The sequence below is a fragment of the Alligator sinensis genome, unplaced genomic scaffold, assembly GCF_000455745.1.
Source record: "Alligator sinensis unplaced genomic scaffold, ASM45574v1 scaffold519_1, whole genome shotgun sequence".
Classification (NCBI taxonomy): domain Eukaryota; kingdom Metazoa; phylum Chordata; order Crocodylia; family Alligatoridae; genus Alligator; species Alligator sinensis.
In genome coordinates, this window is record NW_005842187.1 from 621,386 (window position 1) to 632,505 (window position 11,120).

Sequence of the window (11,120 nt, forward strand, 5' to 3'; positions counted from 1 at the left end):
ATAGCTGCCAGGGAGTGACAGGATTTGCAATGCCAGGTAAGGTCACTGGTATATCATGCCTAGTATTCTGCCTCTAGCAATGGCCCCACATCCGATACATCAGACAAAAGTGAAAACAATCCCATAATACATTTAAGCCAGCCATGTGGTGCTGTATTTGGACTGGAAATATATTGTTTTTCTCTCTGTTACTGTCCCTGCAAGAATCACAGCTCTAGGAAAGTGATCTGGAAGAAAGGTGGGCCGTGTATCCATTTTGAGCAAAACTATACTACACACTAAACTACCTCTTCCAGAAATGGAGTCACTCACCACTGTTCAGAGCAAGTTGGAAAGAGATTTCACTTCCTACCCTAGAAAAAAACTGATTTATCATTCTTAGTTTAGAGAGAGAGAGAGAGAGAGAAAGAGAGTGTGTGTGTGTGTGTGTGTGTGTGTGCGCGCGCGTGCACGCATGCACACGCCTTTAGAAAAAGAAGGAGAGAGAACCCAAAAGCTTTCTGGAATGTTGGTTTTCCATGGAAAATATCATTGAAAATATTTTTTTCCCTTTTTTGTAATTTCCATTTCCCAAAACTGTTTTTCATTGAAATAAATGCTTTTTATGCAACATTTTTTTATAACTCTAGTACAAATTCAAATTACTTTAGAGGAAATGGAAATGGGATTGGGGGTTTGCATAAAACCTGGAAGAAAAGTGGGAGTCTTCTTTCTACATTTTTTTTCTCAGAAGAATGCAAGATTGGCTACTTTGGAGATCAGAGTCCATTCTCCATAAGCCACAATTCAGCCTATCTTCAGTATTCACTAGGATAATATCATACTGTAGTATCTTGGATATAGCATGTTGCAAGTTGGTCTACTCTTTTCTTCTGAGGTATTCAACCATTCACTGCAGATGCCATACCAAGAGTTAAGAGGATATTTTGGACAATAACTGATTTTAAGTCCTTGGCTTCTCTTTTGTGACTGTCAATCTCCTGGTAATTGCCTTGGAGTTTTTCCATGGTGTCATAGCACAGGAGCTGAGCAGCACAGGGATTATGCTGCTGCATCCTACATGCCCCAAGTGCATTTTAAATATTAAGACAAGTAATAAAAATATGTATGTGAAGAGAATACCCATAAATAAAGCAAATGAATAACTCAGTAAGTGAATTAATTATTATTCCATTACTAGCAGCCACTTTCACCAATGGAATAAGTAAGGACAGAATTATCTCTTATCTTTGTACTGTAAGTAATTGCTGGTAATATTTAATAACTGTAGCAGGCATATATTTTTAACTAATCATTTCAGAGATTCATTTTAGGTCTGTTTTCTTTGATGCAGGGTCTTTCATGCTGTGTATTTAGTAACACACTCGCACTTATGAAAGGAAGTCTTTTTTGCATCCTAGCCAGCTGAGTAATGTAAGCACAGCTCGTGGACATATGCACAGTTCATGTCCACAGAAAGCACAGTAGCAAACAATGTCCTTGCTCTTTCCTAGGAAACCATGGTGTTCTTCCTGTATACTGTGATTATTCTTAGAGGGGATGGTCTGCATCTTTCTTCATCGCCACTTAAAGCAGTACAACAGCCTGACAAACTGCCATAAGAAATAGAACATTCTAAAATAACTTCAGTCTTTAGCAATTCTCCAACCTGAGGAAGAAATCCCTTCAGACACTGGTTTGACTCCAAAAGCCTCAGTCTCAAAATACATTTATATAATGCAGCTGTGTATATATATAGGAAAGTTGTTCTTGCAATCAAAACAGGGATCTAATGCTTGTGTGAGGCAAGGTTAATTCCTGGCTCTGCCACATACCCCCTGCATTATGTTGGGCAAATCACATCATCTCTCTCTGTACCTTGCTTTTGCAACTATAAAATAGAGTTTAAATAGAAAATTCTTCCAAATTGGGGGTCTGCCTACGGAGCTAAATGACAGTATGGTCTGTTGCACATGCTGGCATACCTGTACAACCATCATCTTGCTTGCAGGGAGTACTGAAATAGCAAAGACAGTGAAAATGATTTTAACAGGTGCTAGCAACCAGAGTTTGTACCCAGCATCTTTCTAGTTCCCTGCAAATGCTAAAGCTTGTGCTGCTGCAAACTCACTGGTATTATGCATGCTACTTGCCTAGCCAGATTAAGAATGTGTGTATGTGCATGCATGCATATGTATTAAATATATACACTCATACAGTCTAAGCCACATATAGTGGGTTCATTTGGCACTCAGGAAATCTGCCAACATGCAGGATAGGAAATGGATCTTTTTTGTAAATCTCAAGCACTGAGTGCTGTTATTGGCAGCTGTGATCCAGAATAGGTCTTATGTGTTTCAAAGCGACTGTTTGAGGTAAGTCACTCTGAGGACCTTGTTACATGTTGTACTTCAAGCTAGCACTAAGCCAATCAACATTTGTGCAGCTCAGAGTTTGGAGAGGTCACACCAAGCACTCTAGAAAACCTTCTCTGGCTGTGCCCCACCGGCATAGCTGTGACTTGCCACTAGAGGCCTGGTGAGCAGGGAGGTCCCTTTCAGCCCTACTTCTTTGTGGACACGTCTACACATTCATGAATGCCCTTAGATACTGCACATTTAGTTTAGTACTTCCTTAATAAAGTACTAACTAAATGTGCAGTACTTAGAGTTACTCCGCAGTAGCGCCAGCACACGGTTATTTAGTGACACTTACTGCGCATTAGTCCAATAACACTGCGGAGTAGGCTATTAGCATGGTTTTTGCCGTGACGCACTACTACGCAGTGTTATAGGCTAACGTGCAGTAAGTATGTTGTGTAGATGTGCCATGTTATTCTCTGTGCTTTGCCCATCCCTGGCCCGCTGCAGCAGCAGTGACCTAGCCTGCGGGAAGGGGAGGGAGGTGACAGGGTTACTCAAGGATGAGGCTGAGGGACTCTACGAGGGACTCTGCAGGGAGGCCACTGTACACCTAGGTCCCAGCACCCACATGCTCTGAGCTTACTGTCACACATGTCCAGGTGCATCTCCCCACCACATGTCCCTCAGGCTGTTCCCAACACCCAAACAACTTCAGCTTGAGAGGGGCTCAGTTGCTCCCCTGCCTCAGCCTCCCTCCCTCCCTACCCAACCCTCCTCAGCTCTGACCTGTATCTTCCCTGCCCCACTCACCCCTCCTTTATGCCCCCAGGCCCAGCAGTGCACAGGGTGAGTGGACAGACACCCCCATGCACCGGCGAGAGAGGAGATGCAGCAGAGGTGGCAGCAGCACAGCCCCTTGCCCACTACCTGGATCCACCTACAGCCACCCTGCCCTACAGCAGGGGCTTCCCCAGCAGCAGGCTGCTCCCCCACCCTGCAGCAGCCACTGCCAGCTCTCGCCAGGCTGTGTGACATCCTTTCCATGCACAAGTGGATCAGGTGCATGAAGCAGGGTGCTGCTGGAGCTGTGGGGCTAGAGCTCAGGGTTTGCCAGAACCAGACAGGTCTGAGGGCTCTCCAGGGCTGGCTACACTCTCTTCCACTCCCCAGAGCCTCGAGGGGAGGGTGGCATGGGATTCAGAAGTGGCCACCCACTCAGACAGGATCAGAAGTGGTGGAGAAAGGTGCTGCTCTTCTTGGATCAGGGGGCTGGAGGCTGGGATAAATAGAAAAGCTGCAGGTCCAGTCCTTGGGCTTCTCCACAAAGCCGCCAGGGGTGTGAGAGCCCACAGAACAAGAGGGGAGGGGAGGGACCACTGCATCTTGGGATACTGGAGGACTTCAATTTGAGCAGCACATCTGTGGGCAGTGGCCACACGTTAATGGACTAGGAGTTGGGTTGTGCAGATCGGAGATAATCCTACCCCAGAGAGGTGTAATTTTGAGCCACATAAGTGCTTTAAGCTACTTAAAGGTGTTAATGGGGGGACAATCCAGGGGCTAAGAGCTCCAGGAATCATCCAAACAAGGCCCTGAGTGACTATGCAAGAGTCTTAATGAGGTGCAAGCAGCTGAGCAAAAACTGAGTGTCAATGTGGCAAACATTAATGAGGTTCAAAAGGCTCAAACCAGACTGTTCCTGCACAAATTACCCGGCACATTTAAATCCACTTAAGGAGTACCTTTAATATTGAGACCAGTGGGATTTGGCAAATACACAGTGCGATCTGTGTGATTTAAAAGACTGGCTGCTTTCCCTGGGGGTGGTCTTAAGTGGTATATCTTGTATATATCTGTGTGAGCACGTATGCCTGTTCTCTTAATATGTCCTTTTATTTTTTGTCAATTTGCAACATTCAACAGGTTGAAGATAAATGGTACTTTTATAGGCTCCTGCTCAGAACAGCTGCAAGCCTGGTGGCTAATGCAGTCACCTAGATTGTGTCAGATACAGGTTAAAGTTATGGCTCTGAATCTGGCTGATCAGAAGCTTGACCTACGCCTTCTATATCCCCACAAATGCTCTAACCACTGGACCCAATGGCTATGACAGCTTTCCAAAGCTTGTACTTCCATTCTGCAAAGCAAACTACCAACCCTTGACATTGTTTTGTGAAACCCAGTTCTTCTTTTCCAGCCAGTTCCTATTAAAATCAAAGCCCTTTCTGTTCTGCACAGATCTAGAGAAAAGATGGTGCTTTTCTAAGGAATTAGATGTTTGCCCTGCTGTCCTTGGGCATAGCATTCTACACGGTAGTTTTTATTCAACAGTCTGTTCATTGCTTGGTTGCAAGTCTTTATCCCAGAAGGTGGTACATTATACATATACAGTGTAAGGCTATATTCAGATAAAAGGCATTACAAAAAACTGAGAACATTACAACTGGAGATGTGATGCCATCTAGTATAATACCTGGCCCGGTTCCCATTCTCCAACATGGTTTTCAGTCATTCATGACTGTGTGTAACATTTCACCTTTTGGACTAAAACTGCAGGCTTACCTCTCTGCCTGAAAGCATCTCGCTACAGCTCGAGAGACACGAGTCTAAACTTCATTGTGGATTAATGGCAAAAAATGTTAATCCCCAAGTTGACCCTTTGATTTCCCAGCCTGAATGACCAGGTACTCTTTAAAGGCAACCAGATGTGATGCTAGCCACACCATTCCTTTGTGTGTCTTTGTCTGTAGAATTTGGCATGCCTTAACCACACTCGCCTGATGGGCCATTTGGCTTGGGGAGACAATTAACTTTGACCCTCTGCCTGGGAGTAATTGATTATTTTAGAAAAGTTGCACTAATGCTATAACTGTCCCCCGTATCTCCACTGGGATCGCTCTGAACAGAACTAGCTCATCCCTTTGCCACTGGTGCTCAGCCAGAAAGATCTTCCTAATTGGAGGAATTCTCTCACTCTCTCAATTTGCCTCAATCTTTCTATACCAAGCACAAGCCTCTGGCATGCAGACACTGGAACACAGACTGCTTTATGTGCATATGTACATGTACTTATGGCTGGCTTGAAAGTGTGTGCTCACTGGATGCATGTTTCATGCGTTTAGAAAATCAATACCCTATAAACCGGTGGTAGATCAACGGTCAGAGCCATTAGTACTTAATGGGGCAACATGTAAATGGCAGGCTTTTCCCCAAGGGTCCCATCCAAGATCCAATGAAACCAATGAACCTGTTCTCAATGGAGTAAATGTGGTTCTAATCAGGGGCCAGGGTTATTCAGAAATCTGTGTCCCCCTCTCTCCAAGTTTCACAATGTTTGAACTGAGAAAAGAGACAACACTTGGAGATGCCCAGCTCAGAAAGGCAGGGATTTGGAAACCTGCACACTTTCTGGCATTTTGTAGGCACCGCATATACAAGAAAATATCAATTTCCTTCCCCTAACTTCTCTGACCCAAAAGACCATGCCTAGAAAAGCTCCTCTCCAGCAAGCACTCATTATCCAAGGCTTGTCAGAGGTGGTGAACACATACTGTACTAAGTGAAATCACTGAGGCTTCACTGTAAGCATATGTTATTAGCAGGTCACTGTTGCTGTGGTGCAGCACCACAGGATTGTGCTAACTTGATGCCATTTTACACCTGATCAATTAACGACAAGGATCTAAAGCACTAAATCGGTGCTAAATTGTGTTAGGAGAAGCATTTAAACAAGTTCTGCTAGCAGTGCATACCTTCGGTTGCTGCTCGTTGTCCCCACAATACCTGTCGTCCTGATCTCCTACAACGTGTGACAGGAACTGAGGGTCCATCATCCCCCAAGATCATCATGTAGCCCATGTGTGTCACCTTAAAGCAAGTTCTGCAAATGGGACAAACCCAGAAAGCAGAACAAATGCTATACAGAGTTCCCTTAAACTCAAGCGTGTCCATCCAGTAATGCCAACTTCAGCTGAGGTCCCCTAATGGTGCGTTTGGCTCCATATCTTTCCGGACACCTACATTTTGTTTCTTTTTGTCGAGGCAGAAGAGAGATGAAAGAACAACATGAACCACGGTCAGTGTATTGTAAAAGCTTATTGTGTTTGTGTTACAGTGGCATCTAGAGGCGTCAGCTGAAATCAGGGTCCCATTGTGCTAGGCAAACACACAGTGTAAAGTATCCCTGCCCCAAATACCTCTCTGCCTCAACAGGAACGGCAGAGGGAAAGGAAATGGAGTACAGAGAGCTGGAGGCACTTTCCCCAGGATTTTAAAAAGATAATAATAAACCCAAATCCCAAAGAAAAAGCCAGCTCGTTCTAGGCCCAGCCCACTAACCCACCCTGCCATCTCCAGAATATTCAAACCCAAACAGCTCCCATGCACAGACACTTCTTGTGTCCAAAGGACACTTCCAGCACAAAGCAGCCTAAAGTTAACACAGACAAAACATTTCCACTGTTTCCTGTCTCTGCTGGTCTTCTCCTAAGTGCTCCCTTATTTCTAGCCACCTTAATCCCACTATATAACTGCCATCAGAAGCCTATTTTATAGCTGACAAAAAAAAACGAACGTGAGCAGTATTGAAATAAAAATAAATGTACCCTCTTTCCCCTGTGGTTCCCGAAAAGAATCTGAGGGGGTAAATCCCAGGGACCCTGAGGATACAGTATGTACTGTAATGAAGCATTGCCACGAGTGATTGGGCTGCTAGTGAGTGTGCTAAAGTGGCTGGAGAGGAGGATGGAGATGGGAAAACACCTGGTACAGAGCAGACTCATTGACATCCCTTTCTTGGCATATGCCATCTGCCTTCTCCTACTTATCCTGAATTACACGTCTTTTGCACGGTGATCGTTAAGTTAGTGCAGCTTAAGGTGTTAAGCCACTTACCCTTGTGTTCACACTAACTTTTAGATCTCCCCATTGAATTTGGACACAGTCTTCCAAGAGAGGAGGGTGCTCCCATCTGCATCATGTATCCATTTTATTCCTCTAGCATTTCCTTTTCTCTGCCACCTCCCACCCCAATCTCTTTGTATTTTCCTTATTTGCCATATTTTTTCTGGTTGTTCCTCTGAGCTAGGCAGTGGTAACTATTTTAAAAGCATTAACTGTGGCACATTACTAAACTCCTATTGATGTGTGTTGTACATATGCTGTGTCTAGCTGTGGTCTGAGGCACATATCAAGAGGTATCATTTGGGGACCATCACTTGGGAGGATGGCGTGGAATTGTCAGTCATGGACCCATCCTCCTCTAAGAAGCTGATAAGTCTAAAAAAGTGGATGTGTTGGCTCAGGCAAAAAGGGGCTCATGCATAGGATGAGAAATCTCTGAGTTCAGGCCCTGTTGCAGGTGGCTTGCCTGGGACTACCATGTGACAAGTCCAATTAAACTTTTGCATACCTCCCTGTATAGTAATTGGACTGAGCACACCGGTGGAGTCATGCACCTGTATACACACGCACACGCGCGCGCGCACACACACACACACACACACACACACACCCTTCAGAAAGAGTTTGGCCTAGGTTATAATGGAAGGGCCCTTGACTGAAGAAGTAATCCTGAGTCTAAGTTCAGGGTATATGTGCATCTGCTTTCCCTGCATCGGGAAATAGCAACACCAGCAGCTGAATGAAGAGTTGTCTCTGTACCCTCTCCCAGTAACAAAGAGATGCATCTCTTTAGTTTATGGGACCAATGGCTGTGCCATTATCCTAGTGATGGTGCCAAGGCTGCAAAGACATGTAACAATATTTATGTACAGATGGGGACAGTTGGGTACCATCAAGGACAAAACAAACAACTAAAAGAGGGGTAGGAAAAGGAGGAGAGAGGCAGGAGAAGAGAGAAAACTGGAAATGAATGTTCCTCCTGTTTCAGTGTCCCCATGGTGATGTGAAAAAGTCATTAAACACCTCAGCAGACTTGTACACTAGAGTAAACAGGGCCATCTAATAGGAGAGAGGCTCTGGCACTTTATCTATTGCTTCTCTTAGCATTCACGGAGCCAGCAAAGGTTATGGGTGTGCAAGGCATCCGCCTGTGCTTTTAATATTCTCCTATCAGTGAGATAAAACATTTCTCGCTCCATTCCTGAAGATTTTCTCATTGGGAAGAAAAAAAAAACCAAACCCAAACCCTCACTCCTGCTGCATCTGGAATTTCAAAGCCTTTTTTTTTTTTTTGGGGGGGGGGGGGGGGGGGGGTCTACTTTAGAAGTCTGGTTTCCAAGCTAGTGGCATCAGTGGGTGTCCCAGGCCAGCAGCCCCTGAAAAAGTTGGAGGAAGAGGAGGTCTCACAAAGCAAAATAAGAAGTGGGCTAAGATTTCCTTAGCAGCAATGTATCCTGTGCACAAAGGTTGAGGGGAAAAAATAGAGCCATAAAAATTAAATAAGTTTCTGAATATAAGGAGGGGGTGGGATGGCCTGCAATCCATCACTGTTGCTATTAATTGTGGTTTTTATGCAAGTGCCTCAGAGCCAATCAAGGATAGGGCCCTACTGTGTGTAAGCTCTGCAAAAACTGATTAGCGCACAGTTCCTACCATAAAGCATTTACAATCTAAATGTCAAGATTGGACACAGCGTACGGGAAAGGGTAAAATGCAGTAGGGTAAGAGGAGAAAAGCAGTTTTCAACCTAGGAGAAGGAGGGGTAGATAGAACAGCAGCCTATTGATTTTACGATAGCAGGAGTCCGAAGGCTGATTCTCAATTGTATTATGCCTCTTTGTACCTCTCTGTTAGTAACTTACACCCACTTCATGGCCCTGAAAAGCTTCTGGAGTGGTGTGAGCTGGGCTAAGCATAACACAGCATTTAGGACTGAATGTTTGTGTGAGGAGTCAGGACAAACCCTTGCAATGGGGAACGGAAAGGCATGTTATTTCTCACTGAAAAGCTCATGTTCAAAGGAAGCACGGGTGTCTGGTGCTAAGAACACAACAGCCCCATGATGTATTCCCGACTCTGCCATTGACGCGCTTGTGTGACCTGAGACGAGTCCTTTAACATCCTTGTGCTTCAGTAATATTTACCCGTCATTCCTAATCATATTAACAACTTTGTCTGAGAATGTCAAAGTGCAAAGTATGAATGTTGTTTTCCCTAAAATTTGCTATAAGGTCTTCTGTCTGACCCATGATCTTGTTGTTACAATAATTCAAGCACACTTAATATACTCAGTCCTTGGAGCAGTGCTCTCGCTGGGGATACTACTTTGCCCTTCATTAGCGCTTTCCATCGAATAGTCTCAAAGAGTCCTACAAGCATCAGCCACCTAAACTCCATAGCAAGGTAGGTATATATTCTATATATTAGCCCCATTTTGAAAACTGATAGTTTGAAAAATATAAATGACTCATCCAGGGTCATGGAGCAGGTCAGAGGCAGATTGTACATATCCCAGTTCTTCTTTTTCTCACTCACTCCCTTTCTTATCACTGCACAATACTTCAGGGCTGACCTGGCTTCAAATACCGCATGGGATTCAGATATGACTCCTTCCCAATTTCTTGCAACAGTCAGTTGTTCTTCAAATTGAGTCAATCAGTTGCTGATTTTCTCTCCAAGCCACCTGGAATAATTGTTCTTTTCAGTATCCTCTTTACAGATGGTTACAGGAGGGAAACTGTTTTTATATCTATAAAGATTGTTTCTTTTTCTTTCCAGAGACCTAACCGTCAAAATTTTAGCCCCTAGTAGAGATGCTGCAGCTAAAATCTTTCCGGTCCTCCATGTTTATCCTGTCTGTGGATGTAAAACCAACTCTTTGTCCAGGATGGCAAGGCTACCTGCTATTTATCAGTTATCTATTCTGCAACATACTTGAGATTCGCTACCTGGGGTAATTAAAAGAGAGACAAGGTAGATAGAATAAAACCTGGTTTTCTGGCATCACCACTGTGTGCAGAGCTGCCCTTAAGCTGTTTTTGCCAGCATAGGACTATCATTTTTCTTTCTATGGAGGTGTGTCACCTTTGCCCTCGGTGCAGTGCAGCTGTCCCTCGGCTGCCCAGAAAGCTGACTCGGAGTGAGTTCTGCTTCCGTTCCCTTCCAAGGACACTGGAGGCTTAGAAGATGTTGATGGTCCTTGACCAGCAGTATTAAGACACTAAATTACGCTGACATGGGCCATAAATTGCTAAATGAGGGAGCCCCAGACAGCGGTGTGGCGTGAGTCGAATGTACTGAGAATGACTATAAGGGACTTCTGCTTCTTCGGGATGCAGGCTACAAAACTTTCCTTGTGAAAGATATATGAGACCTTTCCTACTGCACAATTGCATCTTCAAGAGGGGAGGGAGAGACTCCACCATACACCTTTCTTAAGGCTACAGAGTATTTCTGTTGTGTGGGTCTTGGCATGTGTGTTCCAGTCTCACAAGGATGTTGGCTACTAGTCTGTATTAAAGGATAATTTCCTGGGTGACTATAAGGCTTGGAGGGTTAAAAAAAAAAAAAAAAAAAAAGACTATACAAATTACCTTTTGAAAAATTGTTTTTAAAATAAAATGTAACTCTATGGAGACTGCTTCTCCTCTGCCAATAGGTTCCACTAGGCAGGGAAGTATTTTTTTGTTTATTATTTATTTCAATTTTTACATAGAAGGAGCAACTTTGCAAGGTGTCTCAAGTAAAATTTGCTAGCATGGGTGTAGTCTGAAGGGAACTGGGAACCTCAGTCAGGCGTCTGGCTGAGTGCCTCCTACATGCCATGTAGAGCCAAGGGGGGTGAACAAATGTAAGTGGCAGGTTTTAAAATGGGGG